The sequence below is a fragment of the Macaca thibetana genome, chromosome 4, assembly GCF_024542745.1.
Source record: "Macaca thibetana thibetana isolate TM-01 chromosome 4, ASM2454274v1, whole genome shotgun sequence".
NCBI lineage: Eukaryota > Metazoa > Chordata > Mammalia > Primates > Cercopithecidae > Macaca > Macaca thibetana.
Window position 1 is genome coordinate 95,305,362 of NC_065581.1, and position 25,923 is coordinate 95,331,284.

The following is a 25,923-nucleotide window of genomic DNA, read 5'->3' on the forward strand; positions in this document are numbered from 1 at the left end:
GAGTCACATGCAACTCCGCAACCCAGGAGGGCAGTCACTAAATTTCAAAGACCTCAAATGATTCGTTTTACTCTATGTTTTACATTCAGGGAATGCTGATGCATGGGGTGGGCTCCGATGGCCTTGAGCAGCTCCTCCCCTGTGGCTCTGCAGAATACAATCCCTGCACTGCTTTCACAGGCTGTTGTTGAATGCCTGTGACTTTTCCAGGTGCATGATGCAAGCTATCGATGGATCTCCCTTTCTGGGCTCTGGAGGATGGTGGCCCTCTCTCACAGCTCCACTAGGCAGAGCCTCAGAGAGGAATATGTGTGTGGGCTCCAATCCCACATTTCTGTTCTTCACTGACCTAGCAGAGGTTCTTCATGAGGGCCCCACCCCTGCCGCAGACTTCTGCCTGGACATCCAGGTGTTTTCATACATTCTCTGAAATTGGCGAAGCTTCCCAAAGCTCAACTCGTGTCTTCTGCATACTGCAGGCCCAACAGCACATGGAAGCCACCAAGGCTTGGAGCTTGCACCCTCTGAAGCAACAGCCCTAGCTATACCTTGGCCCCTTTTAGGCATGGGTGGAGCCAGAGTGGCTGCAACACAGGGCATGAAGTCCCAAAGCTGCACTGAGCAACAGGGCTCTGGACCCGGCTCATAAAGCAATTTTTCCCTCCTGTGCCTCTGGGCCTATAATGAGCAGGACTACCATGCAGGTTTCTGATATGTCCTGGAGACATTTTCCCCATTGTCTTGGGTATTAACATTCAATTCCTCGATACTCATGCAAATTTCTGCCGCTGACTTGAATTTTTCTCAAGAAAATTGGTTTTTCTTATCTACCACATGGTCAGGTGGTAAATTTTCCAAACCGTTATGCTCTACTTCCTTTTAGACATAAGTTCCAATTTCAAACCATCTCTTTGTGGATGTGTATAACTAAGCACTTTCAGAATAAGGCAGGCTTGAATGCTTTGCTGCTGATAAATTTCTTCCACCAGATACCCTAAATCATCTCTTTCAAGTTCAATGTTTCACAGATCTCTAGAGCAGGGGCAAAATGCTGCCAGTCTCTTTGTTACAGCATAGCATGAGTGACCTTTACTCCCATTTCCAATAAGTTCCTTATCTCCATCTGAAGTCATCTCAGCTTGGACTTCATTGTCCATATATCACTGTCAGCATTTTGGTTAAAATTGTCCAGCAAGTCTCTAGGAAGTTCCAAACTTTCCCACATCTTCCTGTCTTCTTCAGTTCCAACCTCTGCCTGCTACCCAGGTCAAAAGTCACTTCCACATTGTCAGGTTATCTTTATAGCAGTGCCCCACTTCTGGTACCAATTATGTGTATCAGCCTGTTTTCATACTGCTGAAAATATACTACCTGAGACTGGGAAATTTATAAAGAAAAGAGGTTTCGTATTTTATTATTATTATTATTATTATCATCATCATCATTATTATTATTATTATACTTTAAGTTATAGGGTACATGTGTACAATGTGCAGGTTTGTTACATAGGTATACATGTGCCATGTTGGTTTACTGCACCCATCGACTCGTCATTTACATTAGGTATTTCTCCTAATGCTATCCCTCCCCCAGCCCCCCAACCCCCAACAAGCCCCAGTGTGTGATGTTCCTGCCCTGTGTCCAAGTGTTCTCATTGTTCAATTCCCACCTTTGAGTGAGAACATGTGGTGTTTGGTTTTCTGTCCTTGTGATAGTTTGCTGAGAATGATGGTTTCCAGCTTCATCCATGTCCCTACAAAGGACATGAACTCATCTTTTTTATGGCTGCATAGTATTCCATGGTGTATATGTGCCATGTTTTCTTAATCCAGTCTATCACTGATGGACATTTGGTTTCATTCCAAGTCTTTGCTATTGTGAATATTGCCACAATAAACATACATGTGCATGTGTCTTTAGAGTAGCATGATTTATAATCCTTTGGGTATATACCCAGTACTGTGATTGCTGGGTCAAATGGTATTTCTACTTCTAGATCCTTGAAGAATTGGCACACTGTCTTCCACAATTGTTGTACTAATTTACACTCCCACTAACAGTGTAAAAGCATTCCTGTTTCTCCACATCCTCTCCAGCATCTGTTTTTTCCTGACTTTTTAATGATCACCATTCTAACTGGCATGAGATGGTATCCCATTATGGTTTTGATTTACATTTCTCTGATGACCAGTGATGATGAGCATTTTTTCACATGTCTGTTGGCTGCATAAATGTCATCTTTTGAGAAGTGTCTGTTCATATCCTTTTCCCACTTTTTGATGGGGTTGGTTTTTTTTTTTCCTTGTAAATTTGTTTAAGTTCTTTGTAGATTCTGAATATTAGCCCTTTGTCAGATGGGTAGATTGCAAAAATTTTCTCTCATTCTGTAGGTTGCCTGCTCACTCTGATGGTAGTTTCTTTTGCTGTGCAGAAGCTCTTTAGTTTAATTAGATCCCATTGGACTATTTGGGCTTTTGTTGCCATTGCTTTTGGTGTTTTAGTCAAGAAGTCTTTGCCCATGCCTATGTCCTGAATGGTACTGCTTAGGTTTTCTCCTAGGGTTTTTATGGTTTTAGGTCTTACATTTAAGTCTCTGATAAATATGGAATTAGTTTTTGTATAAGGTGTAAGGAAGGGATCCAGTTTCAGCTTTCTGCATATGGTTAGCCAGTTTTCCCAGCATCATTTATTAAATAGGGAATCCTTTCCCCATTTCTTGTTTTTGTCAGGTGGTCAATGATCAGATAGTTGTAGATGTGTGGTGTTATTTCTGTGGCCTCTGTTCTGTTCCATTGGTCTATATATCTGTTTTACTACCAGTACCATGCTGTTTTGGTTACTGTAGCCTTGAAGTATAGTTTGAAGTCAGGTAGCGTGATACCTCCAGCTTTGTTCTTTTGGCTTAAGATTGTCTGGGCTATGCGGGCTCTTTTTGGTTCCATATGAACTTTAGTTTTTTTCCAACTAGGTGAAGAAAGTCATTGGTAGCTTGATGGGGATGGCATTGAATCTATAAATTACCTTGGACATATGGCCATTTTCACATTGATTCTTCCTATCCATGAGCATGGAATGTTCTTTCATTTGTTTGTGTCCTCTTTTATTTCATTGAGCAGTGGTTTGTAGTTCTCCTTGAAGAGATCCTTCACATTCCTTGTAAGTTGGATTCCTAGGTATTTTATTCTCTTAGTAGCAATTGTGAATGGTAGTTCACTCATGATTTGTCTCTCTGTTTGTCTGTTATTGGTGTATAGGAATGCTTGTGATTGTTGCACATTGATTTTGTATCCTGAGACTTTGCTGAAGTTGCTTATCAGCTTAAGAAGATTTTGGGCTGAGACAATGGGGTTTTCTAAATATACAATCATGTTATCTGCAAACAGGGACAATTTGACTTCCTCTGAGAAAAGAGGTTTATTTGACTCACTGATCCACATGGCCGGGGAGGCCTTGGGAAACTTACTATCGTGGCAGAAGGTGAAGGGGAAGTAAGGTATGTCTTCATAAGGCAGCAGGAGAGAGAGAGCACACAGGGAAAGGGCCATACTCTTAACAAAAAACCAGATCTCAACTTTCTCACTATCACGGGAGCAGCGTGGGAGAAACAGCCCCCATGATCCAGTCACTTATGACCAGTTCCCTCCCTTGACATGTGGGGATTACAATTCAACATGATATATGGGTCAGGACACAGAGCCAAACCATATCAGGGTTACTCTCTGCCTAAATAATTCTTTATTGAAAGGACCTTGAAAATCATATCACATGAATCTGTTATGACCCAGTCTTGTAATCCATTGGGTCTAGTGTTAGTCAGGGAAATACGTATCAAGAGAGGAAGGACTGCCTTTGCCTAAACTCATTTCTAGTTTATTTTATGTTCCTCCATCATACTTCTAGATGTGAACACCCTCAGACTTGAGGGAGATTGCAACAAGCATAGCTTCTACCTTTAGAGTTAAGGCTACGCTCTACATTACTTGCCTTATATTCTAATATTCCCAGAAATAGTTTGAAGTCCTTAGTTAAAGTCAGGCACCACTAAGAAAACAAACGTGGTTCCATTGTGAAGTGGTAGACAGGGAGACTGCTCTCAGCCATGGCTGAGGTTCTGCATCTGCCATCTGTACCCTTCCCTTGGTGGTTGGAGAACTGTATGATGGGAAACTCCTAGAATATTAGAATAAAAGAGCCCAGCAGCAAATGAACAGATCAGTGGAGTCTTTCACACCAGGTTACACAGGACAAGCTTGGCCTATTCAGTTCTGAGGGATCAGGGGCACAGTTTGGAGTCTCAAAGCATTGAAGTCTTCCTTGAGGAAGCTAGTTCAGGCTAGTTTTGAGTCCTTCAGGAACAGACTCTTTCTAATGAGCTTATTTAGAGTCTTAATGAAACTCAACAATAAACTGTGCTTGAATGGAGAAGGAATAAACATATGCACTAGCCTATCCCATTGGCAGGTCAATCAAAATGCATACCCCATTTCCCCAAGTAAAGAGAGAATTATCTCATAGAATCTCACAATTGAAAGAAACCTTAAAGATTATCTATTGTGAGGACCTTTGAGGCCAGAGCTAGATTCATTCATTCATTCATTAAATTACCCACTCATTTATTCATTTAACAAATATAAAATGAATATCTGGAGATGGCACTCCTGATGTTTTTCTTTTCTTATAACTGTAGCCTCCTGCTAGGAAGAGAATAAATTTCACTGGTTCCCAGGTGGCCACCAAGCTGACTTGAACTAATAGTCTCTATTATGATGACTTAGAGGAGACAAGGTCCATTAAAGACAAGTGGCCACTGTTTATGATGGTATGCTTGGAGTTCCTTGGTTACCACTAGCACAAGGAAGTTGCGTTGTCAAGGCCAATGAATAAAACTTATATTAATTGATGTTCATGAAGTAGAGCAGTCAAAGAAAGTAAATCATTGGAAAACACTGGCTCCTGGAACAGGAAGAAACCCAAACAGTTATAGATTCTCCTCCTCAACTTACAGTGAGGTTATGTCCCAATAAACCATCATAAATGGAAAATATCTTAAGCTGAAAATTCATTTAAAATACCTAACCTACCAAACATCCTTGCTTAGCCTAACCTACCTTAAATGTGCTCAGAACACTTACATTAGCCTAAAGTTGGGCAAAATCATCTAACACAAAGCCTATTTTATAATAATTGAATATCTTATGTAATTTATTCAATACAGTACTGAATTGAATACAGTACTCAAAGTAAAAAAACAGAATAGTTCTCTGTGTATTCAAAGTGCAATTTCTACTGAATGTGTATCACTTTTGTATCATAATAAAATTGAAAAATTGTAAGTCCAGCCATCTTAAGTTTGTAACTATCTGTATATTTATTAAGCAGTTGCCTGAGAACAAGCCTATGATTGTGGAAGTGATGACACAAAAAGAGTTACTTTGAAAGTAGCGATCTTCAGCAAAATAGGCATAGGAAGTAGGATTATCCTTCAGGACTAGAAAGTGCCAGTATTTAAACACACTCTGTTGAATGTCAATAACTTCAAGGAGAAAGAATGAATTGAGAAAATAATCAGACAGGAAAATATGATACTTATAAGTATTATAAGGGGAAGAAAAGCCTGGCCTCTAGCAGACTTGTTCATAACATTAGATGCTAAGGGACAATACAGTAATATCTTTAGAGTTTTAAGATATAAAAGAGTGTATGGAAATTATTTATATTCTGTGAAGGTATCATTCACTTATGATGGCATGCTATTGTCAATGAAGTAAAATTCTATAATATGGGGTGGGAAATAATTATGAGTATAGGGAATCAGAGCACTATAAGTAATAAAAAATCAATTTAATAAATATATATCAAACGTTGTATCCCACAGATACTACATTCACTTTTTCTCCTAAAGGTCTTTTTAACTCCCTGACAAGTATTGCTGAAAAAGGGCCTAAGTTCTCTCTCTCTCTGTCTTCCAACCCTAGTGTCTCTTCAGGATATTTAGCAAAACTGATTTAAGCTTTTGAATTTAAAAGTGAACTCAGGAGAAAATTGTTTGCAGGCAAATTCTGCTTTCATCCAATCCTGAAGTAGTAAGTATAGGGTCTGTGTTATGGATAATAGCAGAAGACGAAAGGGGAAAACCTAAGTGAAAACATAAATTAATAGTTCAAAAAAGGTACTTTCTCACAACATTGACTTTCTTATTATGAAAAATTTCTATGTAAGAAATAGAATATTGGGGTGGGCTAAATCTCCCAAATTCTGTCCTTGAATGCACACCATGGCTTTTTAATAACAAGTAATGCTGACACACAATTTTAATAATATATTTTTTTTCCAATCATTAAGCAAATTATTCACAGTCTCTTTTTGGTGCTGACTTGATCCATGTTTCTCACTTCTTTGCACCAGCTTTCAGTGAGAAATAAACCAGATGCTCTTTTAAAAACATATTCCTAAAAGTCTATGATTTTTAAAAGGCAATAGATAATTTTTTTCTGGAAAAGCACTGAAAGAAAAATGATTTAATTCTTAAAGAGGCAAATAAGTAAGCGAATTTCAGATTAGGTTTCACTAATGACTAAGAGGGTGAGACCTTAGAGGGACTCCTCAGCCGGTGCTTGAAATGTCACAAACACAACAGCACTCCAAGTCCCTGATCCTTGGCTTATGAATACAGATTTTGTTCTTGAGGGATTCTGGATGTAAATCCGTCACCATCACGTGACAAATGATCCACAGCACATATCCCTTACCAGTGGGCAAGTAACTTGTCTTTCACTGGGAAGCACAAAGTTCTCATTACCTGTTTCCCTGAATTTTTTCATCTATCATGTTTCTCCCATGTGGTATGACTGTCTTTGAATCAGCAAGTGACTTCAGATGTGCTTATCTTTAAATGTCATATGTCCAACATGGAGCTGTTGAACTCCTTCATCCCCAAACCTGTAGCTCTTTCTCATTGCAATTAAAGAGACCACTCTCTACCAAGTTGCTTAAATGACACCATCTGAGACTCATCCTTGATTCTTCTCTTTGCTTCACCCCTCACCACCAATCCTTTAATAAACTCTATCAATTCTGTCTCCAAAAGATAGATTTGGTCATCTCTGCTGCCATATTTCACACCGGGACTACAGCAACAACTTCCTCTATGGCCTCTCAGCTTTCATTCTTGCTCCTCGCCCATCCATTTTCCATACAGCAGCCAGGATAAAGTTTTAGAAATGTAAATCTGATCATGTTGATTCCTTGCATAAAAACTTTCCAGAGCTTCCTTCACTTTTAGAAGAAAATTTAAACTCTTAAAAGTGTTGTATCATCTGAGTACGTCTCCAACTTGATCTGAAGCCCTTGTTTTCCTTGCACACTATTCTCAAATCAAATTAGCCTTCTTTCTTATCTTCAAATACAGCAAGCCCTTTTCCACATCAGAAACTACACTTTCATTTTCTCTGATTGTATTTATCTGGTTTCTTCGTGATGTCTCATTGCTATTTTTAGCTTGAAAATCCCCTCTTCTAAGAGGCCTTCCTGACCAGCTATCTTAAATTTCAGCCCACCTCACTCCCTTTTGGTGCTCCCTGACCATCACTCTTCAGTTTCCTTTCAATCTGTAATCTACTTGTTTATTTTTCTTTCTTATTCATCACTGCATTCCCAACTCTTAGCATAGTATGTATCACAAAATAGGTGCTGAATAAACATTTGTTAAATGTGTAAACTCCTTAATGCCCAGTATACTATCATGCAAACTAAGAACCCATAGGAATGGTAGCACTACTGAGTACCACAGTGATGATAACTGTATGAACAAGGCTGTCCAGGAGAATCAATGTTCCCCACATGATTCATATAGATGTGATATTATTAAATATGAGACTCCCCAGATGACTCTAGGATTCATGGTTATTTTTCTTTTTTTTCCGTGATGAAGCAACATTTTTGTTTTCTACCAAGAAGAAAAGCAGGCAGCTATCAACATCTGTCAGCAAAGTTAGATAGAAAGGTTCTCTGGCCCAAGGCGTTGGCTCACACCTGTAATCCCAGCACTTTGGGAGGCCGAAGTGGGCGGATCACCTGAGGTCAGGAGTTCAAGACAAGCCTAGTCAACATAGTGAAACCCCGTCTCTACAGAAAATTGGTCTGGCGTGGTGGCACGTGCCTGTAATCCCAGCTACTAGGGAGGCCGAGACATGAGAATCACTTGAACCTGGGAGGCAGAGGTTGTAGTGAGCCGAGTTCTTGCCATGGCATCCATCCTAGGTGACAGAGTGAGAAGGAAGGAAGGAAGGAAGGAAGGAAGGAAGGAAGGAAGGAAGGAAGGAAGGGAGGGAGGGAGGGAGGGAGGGAGGGAGGGAGGGAGGGAGGGAGGGAGGGAAGGAAGGAAGGAAGGAAGGAAGGAAGGAAGGAAGGAAGGAAGGAAGGAAGGAAGGAAGGAAGGAAGGAAAAGAGGGAGGGAGGGAGGGAGGGAGGAAGAGGGAAAGAGAGAAAGAGAGAGATTCTTCAAAGTCCTTCCCCATGACTGGAACTATAAATCTCATTTTGGGTTTAACAATCACTGAATTGTATTTTATAAACTTCCTGATTCTTGGAGACATTTGTATAAGATATTTGCCACTAACTTAAAGTTCTGCAATATTCTAGATTTATGTGTAGTAGACTTCTATTTGGAATATCTATTTTTGAGTATCAATAACTATTTTCGATACAAAGCAGCATTATCATAAACAATTGCAACTCAGATAAAAATGTCTAAGCAAATTACTGAGAATATCTTACTATTTGAGATAATTTTTATTACATTTACCATCCATATAGCAGTTTATAGTTAACAGCTATACCTGAAGAATAAAATAGATTGTAGTCTACATATAATTTTGATATGTTATCATTATATGTTGTAAATAGGAGTGATAAATAATATATGTATAGCAATTTATATGTTTTAAAAATCCATTCATCCAGGCATTTATTAAATACTTATTGAGCCACTATCATCTTCTAGGCTCTAGACTAGACTTGAGGGATTCAATGATAAATAAGGTAGCTGGTGTGTGTTTCCTCCTGGAGCTTACAGTCTAGCAGAGAGGACACATAGCACTGCATGACTTTATGCAATTTACATTTGTCAAATGAGAGGATATAGTTCATTTTGTGGGGAAGAGATAAGGTTGTCCATAAAGACTCCTGGAAGAAATGACAAGTACACTAGAACAAAAGGGTCTATAGGATGCTTATTGAGGCAGAATATAGGATACATGGTTACAGGCAAAGGAAGAGCATGTACAGAGGCCTGGAGGCAAAAGAAAGCACAGATAGAGGAACTGGAAGGAATACAGAAACATAGCATACATAAGAGGAAGTGGCAAAGGAATACTCGAAGGGTCTGGATGATGTGGGATCTTATGAGTATAGTTAAAGAATCTGGAGTTATTATAAAGACAATGTGATACAATTGGGAATAATGTGATCAGGTTTATGCTTTAGAAGGTCCTTTCTGGATGTATTGTTGCAAATAGATGGGAGGGAGAGGAGACACTAGGTAAAGAAGATGCCAAAAATAAAACCACTTTTAGTCAAAAATATAATGGGGTAAATTAAAATTAAATATAAATGCAATGACAACTCCAGACAGATGGTAAGGTTCACAGAGCCAAACTTGGATTCAAATGCATAAAAAACATAAAATTTGATCTAATCAAATGCAAGATGTATGCTAAATTCATGTTCTACTAAAATGTAAGACACTTAAATAAGGAAATAGAAAAGTAGAGCAAGTGAAACCACATTAGCACAATTACTCAGTGCCCATCTCATGCAGCCATATGATGTGCATTTTCCTCTAATATTATCCAAGTGGACACTGCTGCTGATGCCTCATCCCTAGGAAGGTGATGGCATAGTTTCCATAACATTTCTCAACCAGTACCAGTGCAGCATTAATTCTTTTTTCCACTTGTATAAAACTCTTTATAATCCTATTGTTCTTCAGAAAATTCAGAATAAAACTACTTGATGCCAGATAATTATTTAAGGGTGCTATATAATGGCATGCCGTTGTGTTCTCTCTCTGAATAATGTCACCAAACATGCACACCTTCACCTTGAATACTGATGACACAGTGTTAGGATGTCACAGTTTAAAATGTACATAATTTATTATTTCCTTAACAATTTTACAACTGCATAGCTTAAAAATGTTAAGAGACAACTATTTTGACTTTTTCTTTTTATCAGTTTGTTCAGCTTTCTCTAAAGAAAGGAGAAATACCTCATATACACCTCCAAACCTGCAGATATAGGCAGGGCAAACTTTTAACAGTGTGAATTGAAATAAATTGTTAAGTGCATGTTCAGTTCCAGATTTTGAAGCAAAAATAACTTTGAACATTTTGGGGCTAGAATTAACAAATATTATAGAATTTCCTTCCCACATTTGAAATTTTAATTTCATAGTATTTTCAGTCCTCTGGGCTGAAACGAGGACCAGATAATATTTTAGCAAAAAAGGTGTTTTGTTTTCACGCTTTCATCATGCAAAAATAACCCAACTAATTTAGCCCTAACTTCCAAAAAATATTCAGTTTTATGCAGAAATCAACTATGTAGATCTCAGGCCAAAAGGAATATTTATCGGAAAATTCTGAAGCAAAGACTTTTATAAAAATATACTCTTCCATAAAGTTTTATTTTCAGTCATCTTTGACATGATGTAAATGAATTACTGCATTATTGCTTCCTAGTTATCTCTTATCTTTGCTGTGCCAGGAATTTGTGAGGTTTTTTTGTATAAATTTTGATCATTTAAAATTATAAACCCCTGGGGTCAGGCTTAAATATTGTAATTTTAAAATAATTATGAAATATAATAGCAGTTCACGTTTTTGGTGCTCCCAAAATGCCAGAGACTATGCTAAATGCTGGGAGGGAAGTATAATTGTTATCTCCAATTTGTAGGTAAAGAGACTAGCCCTTAATAGGATTAAATCATTTGTACTAAGTATACTAAGCAACGGTATTACTGGGTGATGGAGTCACGATTCCCCCACCTGAATCAGCCTCTCTGACTCCATACTCCACTTGAAAGTAGCATCCTCTTTTAGAACAGCCCCAGCATAGCCCTAATCAATATAGTCACATACACTTCCCCAGAACAGACAGAAAAATAGTCAGCAGGTTCATGAAAAATTTTCAACATTACTAATCATCAGAAAAATGCAAATCAAACCACCATTTCACTTCACACCTGTCAGAATCACTAGCATAACAACAGCAACAACAACAAAAAACAGACAAGTATTGGCAAAGATATGGAAAAATTGGAGCCCTTGTACAGTGTTGGTGGGAATGCAAAGTGGTGCAGCTGCTAAGGAAATTCCTCAAAAAATTAAATATAGAACTATTTTATAATCCAGCAATCTCACTTCTGGGTATTTATCCCAAAATAGTAAAATCAGGATATCAAAGATATATTAGCACCCCCGGGTTCATTGCAGCACTATCCACAAAAGCCAAGACATGGAGACAACCTAAATGTCCATGGATGGATGAATGGATAAAGAAAATACAAGATACATGGACAATGAAACATTACTCAGCCTCAAAAAAGAAGAAAAACCTACAGTATGTGACAACATAGATAAAGCTTAAGGACATTATTTTAACTAAAATAAGCCAGTCACAGAAAGAGAGATACTGCATGATTCCACTTACATAAGGTATCTAAAATAGTAAAATTCATGTAATCAAAGAGTGAAATAGTGATTTCCAGAGGCTGGGGGAAGGAGGAAATAGGGAATTGCTAATTAATGGGCATAAAATTTCAGTCAAGCAAGATGAATAAGTTCTAGTAATCTGCTGTACAACATTGTACCTATAGTTAATAATAATGTATTGTACACTTAAAAATGTGTTAAGAGGGTGGAGCTCATGTTAAGTGTTCTTACCAGAATAAAATAAAATAAAATACAAAAATAGCATGAGCAAGAAGAACAACAAGGGTAACAAAATAGTGTGTATTATAATAATATGTAATATATAACATGCATTATAATAATATAAGCATAGATGAAATGCTGAACACTCAAACCTTCTGTAAAATTACATAGACATTAAAATGATCTATTGTGTTAAGGTCTAGTGTGAATTAAGTCAACAGATTTTGTAAAAAACAAATTATATTTTTATGGTATTTTAATGCTGACAAAAAGTGTCGGCTCAATTATCATCGTAGTTATTAAGACACTTTGGCCAAAATCTAAAAACCAGCAGTGACCATTCTAAAGACTTTGAATCAGCACAGAAGATAAGATTTATCTAGTCTTTTTTAGGTTTTTCACTTAACTACCTATTCTGAGCACCTCAATACTAGGTTACTGGCATTATTTTAGGTACTAGAATGAGGGATATTGAGGTAAGCAGTAGAAATTTTGTCCTTAAGGGACTTACATGCTACACATATAATTGGGTGAATTAAACAAATAGGGAATTTCAAGAGTGTGGGTTGCTAATAATAAAATTATGTATTGAGCCAAGGAGATGTGAAGCAGGGAACACATAAGGCCTTGAGCCGTGGCCTACAGGGCCAGTGTGACTTGCTCTGAAGCTGCATTCCAACTTTAGCTCATTTTTACACTTCCCCTTCCTCAGCTTGCTCCTGCCACCCTTGGACCGTGTATCTATTTCTTAAAACTCTGAGCTCTTGGAATCTTACCCATGCCTGGACACTCTTTGGCCAGCAATGTGCTTGTCAGCTCATTCTTATCTTTCAGGTTGCAGCTCTAATGTCACCTGGTCAGGGATGCCATCTGTTAACCTTCTTTCATTATATATTTTTTGAGACGGAGTCTCACTTCATCACCCAGACTGGAGTGCAGTGAGTGGCACAATCTCGGCTCACTGCAACCTCCGCCTTCTGGGTTCAAGCAATTCTCCTGCCTCAGCCTCCCGAGTAGCTGGGATGACAGGCATGCCCCACCACCCCTGGACAAATATTTTTTTTTTTGGTTTATTGATTTATTTATTTATTTATTTATTTATTAATAAAGAAGGGATTTCACCGTATTGGCCTAGGCTGGTCTCAAACTCCTGACTTGTGATCCACCTATCTCAGCCTCCCAAAGTGCTGGGATTACAGGTGTGAGACACTGTGCCCAGCCCCATGAACCTTCTTTCTAAAGTGGTTCTTCTTTTGGCTTTGCACCAAAGTGGTACTTCTTCTATCACTCTGTCATGGAACTCTGTGTTTTTTTTTTTTTTTCTTTTATAGCACTTAAAACAATCTTATAACATAATGTAGTAAGTTTCTTTTGGGATATTTTGAGTATGAGATAACTGTGAGAGTGATTAGGTGTTCATCACAGATAAGTGATTAGGGTAAGAGATATCAAAGACTTAACCATCAGGGATCATGCCCAGGCAAAATTGAAAATTTCATCTACTGCTTCACTCCAATGCACATACCCTAGAAGTCAACAACCAACTCTAGTTTCAGATGAAACTTGGAAGGCAACTGAGGGTTCATTGACACTTGGTTCTAACTCAGTAGGTTTGGGTTAAGTACTAGAACCTATTCCCAAAGTTTCTTCAAGATTCGTCTGATGACCTGCCTCTTTCCGAATACGGTTATCTCTTTGACAAGATCTCTGTAGAATCATTATCTCATCACTGCTCCAACATTTTGAATAATATTGATAACTTAATACTTCAAAAACACTTACTGATGCTTGATGCATGAAATCTTGATGTTCTTTCAAAACATAGCCTAAATTAGCCCTCCCATAACTTATAACCACTAATTCTGCTCTCAAAGTTAAGTCTACACATCAATACTTCCCTAAATGTTTCATTTCACATGACAGCATATATTAAAAGACAGTTGTTACCTTTTCCACTAAATTCTCTATCTTCAGGTTAAACATCTTCACTTCTTCTCACTTTTTTTTTGTTCCAAGGCAACAGATATTTGAATTACTACTACATACTAGACCCTGGACTAGGCACTAAAATAATATGGTTTTGTTTTCTTTACAATTCTAGTATTTTGCACTATCCTGCATCTGCAATCTGCATTATGCACACTATCTTGAGACCAAATTGTTCCTAAATGTGGACACTACACATTTAATATGTACTTTGTTAGCTTATTGGCTTGAATAGTCACATTAACTTGTGTTTCCTACTTGCCTAAACTTGTCATTTTCATATCTTCATCACGAGTTTGCCATATTTGGACACTACCTCTAGAGACTTGATGATTTTCTTTAAACTCTCTTTTGTACCTACATATTTTTTTCAAAAGAAGTTTTAAGGTCAGTGTCATAAATAAAACACCAGTATCACTCTATTAATGTCAGGAAACTATAAAATAAATGCAATTAAAATGTACTAAAATTCAAAATAAAAACTCCATGTATCAATAAATATAATTAATATTTTAAATTACTACTTTAAAAATCTCTCAGTGAAAGGAATGGAGCTATTTTTACTAGTTACTGATTTTATAAGAAAGAGAGGTACTAAATCAATAAGAAATAGTATCTTTAGTTTTGATATTGTTATCTCCTTAAATTTTTATTCATATATATCTAGATAAAAAGGTAATGGTAACATTAGCCATATTATAATTTAAACTATTTATGGCAATAGATGGCTCTTTGATCAATAATAAGAAGGTGCAAAGCCAAAAGCTTGGTCATGATACTTTGTAACTGAGCTCAGCCTTCACTCCTGCTGCAGGAGACAACCTAAGAAACCTGTGAAATGAAAAAGCTCCCAAGGACAGCAGGCTGGACACATGCATTAGCTTCTATCCCCTCCCTCCACAATCCACTCCAGAAAAACCTTACTAAGTCCACAGTAACAGAACAGGGAAGAGGCCAGGCACGGTGACTCACACCTGTTATCTCAGTACACTGGGAGGCCAAGGTGGGTGGATCACTTGAGTCCAGGAGTTCAAGACCAACCTGGGCAACATGATGAAACCCCGTGCTACTAAAAAAAATGCCAAAAAATTAACCGGGAGCCTATGGTCCCATCTACACGGGAGGCTGGGGTGGCAGAATCACCTGAGCCTGGGAGGCGGAGGTTGCAGTGAGCTGAGATCCCACCACTGCACTCCACCAGCCTGGGCAACCGGAGTGAGACCGTGTCTTAAAAAAAAATGTGGGGCAGGAAGAGAGGAGCTCACGGAAACAAAGAAATCGGGCAAGAGGCAGTAGCAACAACTGATAAATAGATGGAAAGGTGTAACTGATTTAATAGACCTGAAAAGCTGAATCCTAAATTAGCTGTGGGACAAGCCAAGAAGCAACCTCACTTAAATTGTACTGAAAAATTCTCAGAAGGCTCAGAAGCTGGGTGATATCTCTGAAAGCATTTTAGCACGGAGCTAAAAATTTTTTAAAACGGTTAAAAGTTTATTTAGGAAGCAAGATTATTTAGATTTCCCCAAGAAACCGCTTACCAACTGGAAGATGTCTGGAACTTTATTCTCTAGAAAGAATAAAACTGAGGTTCACTGGATCAAGGGACACTAAGCACAGGCAAGGTCAGGAGTACCTTACTGAAATCAGTCATCAGTGAGTGTTTTCATCCTGAATGCTGAATCCTCAGCCTTATTCTTCACCCAGGTCCCAAAATGCTAGCAGTCATGTTTATGTCATCCAAGCAGGAAACTGGAAGAAATTCTTCTGAAGAATTTAACCCTAGTCAGCTCAAAAGAAAAGACCTAAAGATTTGACATCCAGGTTGCCCCTCAAAACATAATTTTCTGCATGACAATTCTTACCAACGAGTCTGATTTTAGTGTGGCACTGGTCTTAGCACCACTGACCTAGTCAGCTCTTTTCAGAGAATAATCTTCCCGTCATCTGCCAGTGGTGAAGGGGATATCTTGGAGTCCTAAATAAACTTTTCACCATTTTAAAATTTTTTAGCTCAAAACTCATGTTTAACAATGCCTATTTACACATGCACGGTTCCATCTAGCTTTCTTTTTGCCCACTCTGATGATAAATAGTAGACACCTGAGAAAAGCCTTTATTGTGAGAGGAAGACCAGAGCAAACAATTAAAATAAAGCAACCACTGCTATGAGCAACACACATTAGGAAATAGCGATTTGGTCCTTTTAAATCCTCAGGTTTGCGTTTAATAATCAATAAACATAAATAAGTATCCACTCTTGGGGTTTGCAAGCATTTACTGATTCAGATAGAAGGAGATCATGATATGAACCATTTTACTGAAAAACTTAGGTGAGAGAATATCACTTAAGAATCTGGCTAAAAAATGGGTTTACTAACACTGTCTATACCAACCACCCACTGACAGACTCCCAGGCTAGGCACTGGGAGACCATCTAGAGAAAAATTTCCATCCGCAGAGCAGGCAAAATACACTCACCCAGGATTGCTCTCTCAAACTGGTCTGAGGTAGAAGCAGAGAGGGGATCCCCAGAAATCATGATTTTTTTCATGAAATTGTTCTATCCAATAACTGACCTTGGGGTGGGGAGTGAAGCTACTAATGACCGTCATCCACCAATCTAGTAGCACCCTCTCCCGCAATGAACAGAAGTGAGTGAGAGGGAGAAGCAGAGGCCAGCAGTGCTACTCCAGTGGAAGTAGCCGCACAGAAACCTGAAGGGAAATAAGTGTTCCCCTATAACACCTGCTGCATTCTAGTCTCTTTTCCATGTGAATTGAAAGCAGGTTCATCCTTTTCAACAGTGTTGTTATTCAACTTACATTTATTTCAACTCATTTTTTCACCTAATCACTGTTGGACAATTTTTATTCCAAATTGTCGACATATGTTCAAATCTGAATGTGACAATAGAGAACTTACCTACCATGTTTTTAAGTCAGGAATTCAGTATCTTATCCTTTCTACATATGTAGCTAAATATAAAATAGTACTATAGGATATAGCTAAGGACAGGACCTTATTGCTTCATGGTAACAGTGTTATATCAGGTGATTCTTTTGGATATGGTCATTTGGTCAGTTATAAATCTACTTACCTAAACAGTTCAGTCCAAATATCTTACCAACAAGATAAGTCATCTTATCATCATGGAAATATTAAGAAATTTGGTCAGATATTGTTCTGAGATTCGTATTTTCATGTCTGCTGCAAATTTCTCATTTATGTTGTAAGCATATTTTTCAAAGAAGAAAAGCATAAGAGAAAACAAAAGGGACTTCTATAAGTGATTTGTACTAGATGAATCCTTTCCAGCTAGTAATGAGCATCACTTCCTTTTCCTAGTGCTAAGAAAATAAACTTTAAACAAATTTTCTGACTTTTCTGGAACTTTATCAGTGACAAGGTCATACCCATTTATTTGAAATTTCCATATCTGGCCTTTTTCTTCCTTTTGAAAATCAGAGAAATGTTCCCATTTCTGGTATTCTAGCTAGCTTTCTTTTTCTTTCTTTCTTTTTTTTTTTTTTTTTTTGTCAAGGGCTATCAATTGAGGCTCTGCAGTCATGTCTGTAGCCTATTTCAGTTTTGTAGGATGAAATTTACCCGGCCTAGAGATTTGGATTCATTTAAAGAATCTCAGTACTTCCTTACTGTCTTCTCACATTTACCTCTTCATCATGTTTACGCTTTCCAGTTTGCAAGTCATTCTCCTTGAAGAAAAAGACAAAAGCATAATACTTGTGTAGTTTTGTTTTTTCCCTGTCAGCTGTCAACTCAATCTCTTTCCTCAGTAATAGAATGATATAATATCTGTGTAGAGTCTAAAAAAATCCTTTTTGCTCAGCATTTGTGTTTTAAAAAATGTCTAGGAGAAGAGAAAGAAACTGTACCAGGATTCTTTGTATTGTTAATGTATGCATTCATTTATTCGCTTGCCCATTGAGTCATTCATGCGAGAGTAATTAGGCAGCGATTTGCAGATATTGTGTTGCATATGAATGAGAGAGACTTAAGACTGATATTACTCCTGGCCTCAAAAGGCCTCATGGTTTAGTCAATGGGGTTGTGTTAGGGTTACGGAACAGGGATGGGAATGGGGCATCATGGATCAGAAAAGTAAACCAACAAAGAGAATGGAGAGTATTAAGTACTCCAATTCAGTGCCAAGGGAAGGACACTTGGTCAAGGACAGTGCTTATGATGGAAGGCTGTGTGCAGAAGAGCTAGAGAAAGCTTCCAAGTGGAGTCGACCTTTGAGCTCAATCTTGAAAGATGAGTAGGAGATATACTTCTAGACAGGATGGGGAAAATCAGAGTAGGTAGAAGAGATGACAAATGGTTAGAGAGAACAGGACCATTTAAAAATCTCTGTCATTAGACCTGGCATCTGATGAAGTTGAGCAGCAAGAAGGCATGCCTTTCTTAGTGACACTTTCTTTAAACATACAGTTTTCAGGTAGCTAGTTCAGATTTTCTCAGGTGTTCTTTATTTTGCTTTCGTGCATGCTTGTTGAGAGCTTGTATATAGGAAATGATTTAAAACTTCATGCTGGTCTTGTTCACAGAAAATGTATAACATCTTCTGAAAAGCAATGTCTTTCTTCAAAGGCTTGGCACAGTGAACACCTTTTGTCCTGGAGTTGTCTCATTTCAGGTGTTCTGTTATCTCTTATACTAATATACTTGTCCCACTGTTTACAAAGCAGAGAACTTTATATGAGAGAATACTGGAATTATATGGAGCCTGGATTTTAAATATCTCAGAGAGCAGAGAAAAATAAATAATGAAAAATAGAGTTGATAACACAGCCAACACAGTACTTCCATAATTTTTTCATAATATTTCGTGTTAGTCTAAAAGGAGAATTTTGGTTGTTTTAGATTATTATTCATAGAAAATCATCTTCCCAGATAGATGACAGAAATGCTCTCCCCCAACTTGTTACTAAAACACATAAGAAAATATTGAAACATTTACACATGTACACACTTCTATCAAAACCTAGCACTAAGACCCCACCTCATTACCAGAATTTTAGTAGTTTTACCAAAGCAAACCTAACAAAAAATATTTTACAATTATAAACAATAGTTTATTCTTATGTTTTGCTGCCACAAAGTACATAAGTAGCTTCCTCATGCCTTCTGCATTTTGGTTTCACAGTTGCTCTGTGATCTCTGTTCAGAAACATAAATCTTCACAAAAGAAAAATGAATAAAAATAAATGGCCCAACTTGGCATTGTTACTTTGAATGAGGTGTTCAGTTTGCTATTTCACCTCAGGTACTCTTTCTATGAGCAAGAGACAGCAATTCCTAAGTAATAACTTTCCAGAAAAGAGGCAGGGCATTGTGTTTGACCTGATAACTCTGGAAACCAACGTCCAGCCAGACAATTCCAGTCCATGAGTGTAAAATGATGTCACATTAATTTTATGCCCACATTACACTGTCTTGAGGCCCTTTGGCTTAGTGATTCGGTGTCAATACAATCTCCTCGCAAATTATCCTGGTAGAATTTTCCTGGAAAGATTTCTTGAATCCCCAAAGCAGTGTGTATAACGTGTTCACAAACAAGTTCTGTTAACTACCATCCCTAAGTCACATTTGTTATATTATTTTTTTTCTTCTACAACTGTATGTGACTCAGGTCTTCAACGTTTAATCCACCTAGAGAAGCCTCACAGGTGGTACTGTTGATATGCCAGTCAAAAGATTGCCAGTATCAATGTCAAAGGTTTAAATAAATGAAGATCTCCATGTTTCTATAATCCTTCTGAGAATCAGTAGGTTTTATATGGAGGTGAAAAAAAAATGCCCCTCTATCAAGGTTTCAGCTGTGTTTAATTACCTGGGCTCCTTAGCAACTTGGGTCATGACCTGACCACTACAAAATTATTTCCTCAGTGTCTGTGCTCAGCTCAGCTTTTTTTCACATGTAGGCAACTTTCAACCTGCCCCACTCACAAGAAATCATTCCCTTATCTCCTTCCTTTTCACCCAAAATCACCCTTCTCCGCAGGAACAAGCAAGCAACAGTTCTGACAAAGTTCATTTTATAATTGACAAAAATTGTATATATTTATGGTGTACAACATGATATTTTGTTATACATATACATTGTAGAATAGCTAAATCAAATTACTTAACATTAAATATTTATATTTTGGCAGTGAGAACACAACATCTACTCTTTCAGCAATTTTAAAACATGTAATATATTGTTATTAACTGTAGTCAGCATGATGTGCAATAGATCTCTCGAACTTATTTCTGCTGTCTAACTGAAATTTTGTGTCTTCAAGCCATCTCTTCAATTCCTCTACCTCTCAGCTGCTGCTAACCAGCATTTTACTCTGTATCTAAGAGTTTAACTTTTTTACACTCCTCATATAAGTGAGATTATGTGGTATTCCTCTCTCTTCTTTTGGCTTATTTCACTTAACATAATGTCTTTCAGGTTCATCCCTGTCATCTCAAATGACAGAATTTTCTTCTTTTTTAAAGACTGAATAGTGTTTGATCATGTATATATGCCACATTTTCCATATCCGTTCATCTGTTGATAGACATTTAGGTTGATTTGTATCTTGGCTTTTGTAATTAATGCTGCAATAAACATGAGAGTGAAACTATCTGCTTGACATATTGATCTCATGTCCTCTGGGTATATGCATAGTAGTAAGACTGCTGGGTCATCCAGTAGTTCTGTTTTTCATCTTTTGAGGAAACTCCATGTTTTCTATAATGGCTGTACATTCCCACCAACAGTGTGTAAAGGTTTCCTTCCCTCCACATCCTTGCCAACACTTGTTATCTTTTCTCTTTTTGATAATAACCATTTTAACAGGTGTGAGGTGATATCTCATTGTAGTTTTATTAATAATTTGCATTTACCTAATAATTAGTCATGCTGAGCATCTTTTCATTAGTCTATTGGCCATTTGTATAGCAAGTCTATTTTAGATTATACTCTACAAAAAAAAAACATTTCTCCTCAACTCTACCCATCCTCCACTCAAAAGGTCCCAAATCAAACATATGACACCACACATACCCTTAAACAATCAAGTATAAATCGCCACTGCTATGTTACCAACTGGAAAACTGAATATCATCAATAGTGAATTTTTAGTTTTGCTCAAGAATATTGATGAGTATATGACAGATTATTATCTGAAAAGAGCACAGCTGTACATGCCATCCCACATACTCTTCTTGCAATGTGACTTTGACATGGGTCTATGTTCCCACTCCTTAAATTTGGGTGGATTTCTGACTACAGCAGAAGTGACACTGTGTGATTCCCAAGGATAGCTTTTAAAGGATAATACCATTTCCACCTGATTATCTTGGGGACACTTGTTCCTATAATACAACCAGGATATAGTGAGAAAGCCCAAGCAGCTCACAGAGAGGTCCACGTAGAGACAAAACAAGGACCCTTGTCCACATCCTGGTTGAACTCCCAGCACCAACCTGCCCTGACTCCCAGTCAATCTACTTCATCTGACACAACAAGGAGCAGAGATAACCTGTACCTGCTGGGCTTTGTTTTCTGAGCTCAAAATTGCTCATTTGTGAGCAAAATATATGAATTTTTTTGTTTGAAACCATTGTGTTTGGGAGTGGTATGGTATGGAGCAATAGGTAACTGAAACGTAGTTTAGTGCCTGGAAGTAGGGTGCTCCTGAAATAAAAGTTGTAAAATGTGTGGCAATACTTTTGTGATTAGCCAGCAAGTATAAGCTGCAGGGTCTCAAGGACAACCAGTGAAAACTCAAGGGCTTCAAAGAGAGAGCTAGAAAAAGCCTTAAGAGATTAGAGGAGGTTGTCAGTGACAGCTTGAAGAAAAGTGGGGAGAACATTGTTAGACATTAGAAGAAAGAGGACCTTTCATATGAAATGGCAGGAAATGTGACAAAACTGTTGTCTCAATTAACATGAAAAAAACAAGAAATTTGTAGAAAGACATTTATGATCTGAGGAAATTTTCAGGAAAAAATAAATGTCTTGGAGGTGGCAGCTGACTTCTTCCAGCTGCCTAGACTAAAATGGGAGAGACAAGAGAAAACAGAAGAAAATAGCTGATCATTTTTTAAGGAAAATTTGAGGAAATATAAATGATCCAGGACCTTCAGGGATTCCAAAATAAGCTTTTCCTCATTCCCATTCTCTCCTAATTGGCAAACTGCTCTCAAATTAAGAAATTGCCTTTGGTCTAATATCAAATCCAAGATCATCTGTACGATCCTTCATTACAATCTGAGAAACATTTAAGATGATGCTGCAGAGTTGCCCCTTACCTCTCTATGAGATTTGGAGGTTTCAAATCCGCACGTGTATAAGATTTGAATGCCTTGAATGCTGGTCTCCCATTCAAGGAATTCAAATTCTACCACATATCTGAAGGCAGTAAACTTTTCCTTAATGCGTACTCATCTGTACTACCCTGGAAAAATCCTGTACCATTTAATTTATGCCTCTCAGTAAGATAGGTATAGAATCCCACCAAGGCCCAATGGATGCCTACAAATGTTGTGAAGATGACTATCTTGTAGTTACCTTAACCTGTTTCTGCCAATCGCTGTCCAAACTGTAGATTTGGGACATTTTTTGTTTGTTTTGTTTTTAGTTTGAGGTTATTATGCATCAGTTATATAAGCGAATAAAGGTATTAGCTTTATATTTGGATTGAATGCTTTGTGATAATTTCTCTAAAATGAAAATCCCCAGAGGTGAATAATGCCAGTGGTAATAAAGTTAGTTAAAATGTATCAAGCTACACATCACAATATTATTTAAGTAATTATTCAATTAGTTAATATAATAATTTAGAAACATTATTATTATAAAGTGCATGGGAAAAAAAGATGCAACCATATTTTTGTACATATGACTATCTTTATTATGAAATAAATATTTAAAAACCCCCAAAAAACAAATAATACACATGGATAAAATAGTGAAAAGGCATTCAAGAAATTCCCTAAAATGATGAGATTATGGATAGTCTTGTTCATCTGTTTTTCTTTCAGTAATTTCCAACATTTCTAAAATATACATTATTATATTTACAATGAAAACACACCACATGCCAATTTTCATAAAAACTCAGTGATTTTATGCAACTTCAGCACAAAGCAACATTATAACTCTTTGCCGTTTAGTTGTCATTTCAGGGTTTCAAGGCAAATAAAACAAAAAATATTCATTTTACTTTCTTGAAAACATTTGTGAAATATGCCAGGATGAAACTGGTTTTTTTTGTTGTTGTTGTTGTTTTTATTTTATTTCCCAAATCTTCTTTAGACAAAATTTTAAAATTTTTCTTAACTCCACAAGAGCAGAGATATACGTTCTTCATCTTTCTATGTATATACCTAACTACACATATTACAAAATGCCCTTTCAGTAAATATTGTCGCTTGAATATATGAATTCTTTCTGATGGCTCCTACTGTTTCTTACAACAACTTTATGTGTCCTGTAACACTTGGGGAGATAGTTATATATTTTTCCCTGATCATAACCTTAAAGAGCTGCTCTTCTGTGATACCTTTGACTCCCTTCCCTGTACAGATCAGTCTGTATCTTCATTCCTGTCACCTCTTCCAGTTCTGCATTTCTCAGTGCTCTGTTAACATCTTCAGTGGGCATGCTCATATATCTCAGCCTTCATTATGTCTGAACGTTCCATGCTGTTTCTCATCTCTGTAATATGCAAAAGTTTTTCTCACTTTTTCATATTTGCTATTTGATTATAACCAGAATACTCAAAAATTTGTATATCTGTGTCTTCCAACTCATCACTGCGTTTTCCTTATTTCCTCCCCTGCCTACAGTCCTGGGAGTAAAAATGATAATTTGTTTAGAGTGAATCAACAACTCAAGTACTCTACTCTGAATACATAGAGAAGGCACTCAGTCAAATTCTAATTCATTTCACCCTTCTCATCTTCATTCATGGCTCTTGTTATGGCAAACAAGCGCAGACTTCTTTTCTTCTGTTCTCTTCATTGTGGTCTGTGTAAGTCCCCGTGGTCACAAGCATCTTTCACATCTATCAATTTGCCATCATAACTCTTCACCATAATCCCCACTGACACTGTTTTTTCTCTTTGTCACTAATGCAGATGATTGATCCGAAGCTGTAAATTTTCCAGAAGCTAACCTTATTGACTAAACTGATACTTCATAATCGAGCAAGCCCACTTGCTTTCAGTCACACAAACAGAAAGAAAATTCTTTGAAAATTAGGGAGAAAATGATTCTGGGGGAAAGAATATGCTGGAGATTAGAGGAGGTTGTCAGTGAGAGCTTCAAGAAAAGTGGGGAAAATGTTGTTGCACACTAGAAGAAAGAGGACTTTCATATAAAATGGCAGGAAATGTGACAAAACTGTTGTCTCAATTGTGACAAGAAAAATTAATGTGTAAAAAATTTTTTATCATTTATTCATTGACAATTTTGTTCTGATTTCTGTGTGTCCTGAGTGTCAACTTGATTGGATCGAAGGATACAAAGTATTGATTCTGGGTGTGTCTGTGAGGGTGTTGCCAAAGGAGATTAACATGTGAGTCAGTGGACTGGGAGATGCAGACCTACCCTCAATCTGGGTGGGCACAATCTAATCAGCTGCCAATGTGGGTAGAACAAAGCAAGCAGAAGAAGGTGGAATAGCAGACGTGCTGAGTCTTCCAGACTTCATCTTTCTCCTGTTCTGGATGCTTCCTGCCCTCGAACATCAGATTACAAGTTCTTCAGCTTTTGGACTCTTGGACTTAACATCAGTGATTTGCCAGGGATTCTCAGGCCTTTGGCCACACACCAAAGACTTCACTATCAGCTTCCCTACTTTTTGGGTTTGGGGATTCTGACAGGCTTTCTTGCCCCTCAGCTTGCAGACGGCCTATTGTGGGACTTCACCTTGTGATCATATATGAGTCAATTCATCTAATGAATCCCTCTTCATATATACATATATCCTATTATCCTATCTGTCCCTTTACAGAACCCTGACTAATACATGCATGGTCATGTGTTTACTTGTTTTTCCTGTTCAGGAGGAAAGGGAAGATAGTCATATTAAGAAAAATAAACCCACTTGAAAATATGTGAAAATATCATCATGCTCATCATGCTTATTGCAAATGAGCATGATATGTGACTCTCTGCTGGTAAACAGAATTTATTGTTAAGTAAATTAAGTGCTCAATGATATGCTCTACTTAAGTATGAGTAATATGAGTATGTGCTGAACAAAAACTTCATAAAATAGAATATGCCAGGTAATGCAATAATTTTGTGAATAAATATAGAAGATATGAAACCTTGCTCAGGTAATCAGGGCCAAGCAAAGTGAAACAAAAATCAATTGTCATTTTTACATTAGTTTATCAAAAAATTTAAATTCTATTCCAGACGGAAATGAGGAGATCATAAAATTATTATCCTTCATTCTTTGTTGACGTCATTATCAATGGTCACAAGATTTCGGAAAGCAGTTTGGCAATGTGTTTTAGAGCCACAAAATATTTGCAAACTTTGAGGTGATAATTCCTTCTATGAAAGTTATTTTCTAAAAAATCCAAAAACAGAAAAAAGTGCATTTTTATTACAGTAAATAAAAAGATAATAACTAATATGATTGCCTTCAAGTATTCAATGGAAATTATGCTACAGCTAAAAATTTTTGTTATGAATACTATGATATGGAAAATATGGAATACAGAAAGTGATAGGATATATTTTGAATCTTTTACTACATTTTTTCTTGTCAAGAAGTCTTATGACAGTCTATAACAATTAAAAACCAAATCAGTTAAAATAACACTATCCAGACATAAATGTAATTAAGTTAGAGTATGTTTTGTTCCAGAAAAATTGACAGATTGTTTGATAGTTAAATGTGTACACAGATATATAAATGGACATAGTTACATAAATATATAGTGTAACCATGACTGTAGAGTTTGTAGCTTTTTGTTTATTGTGT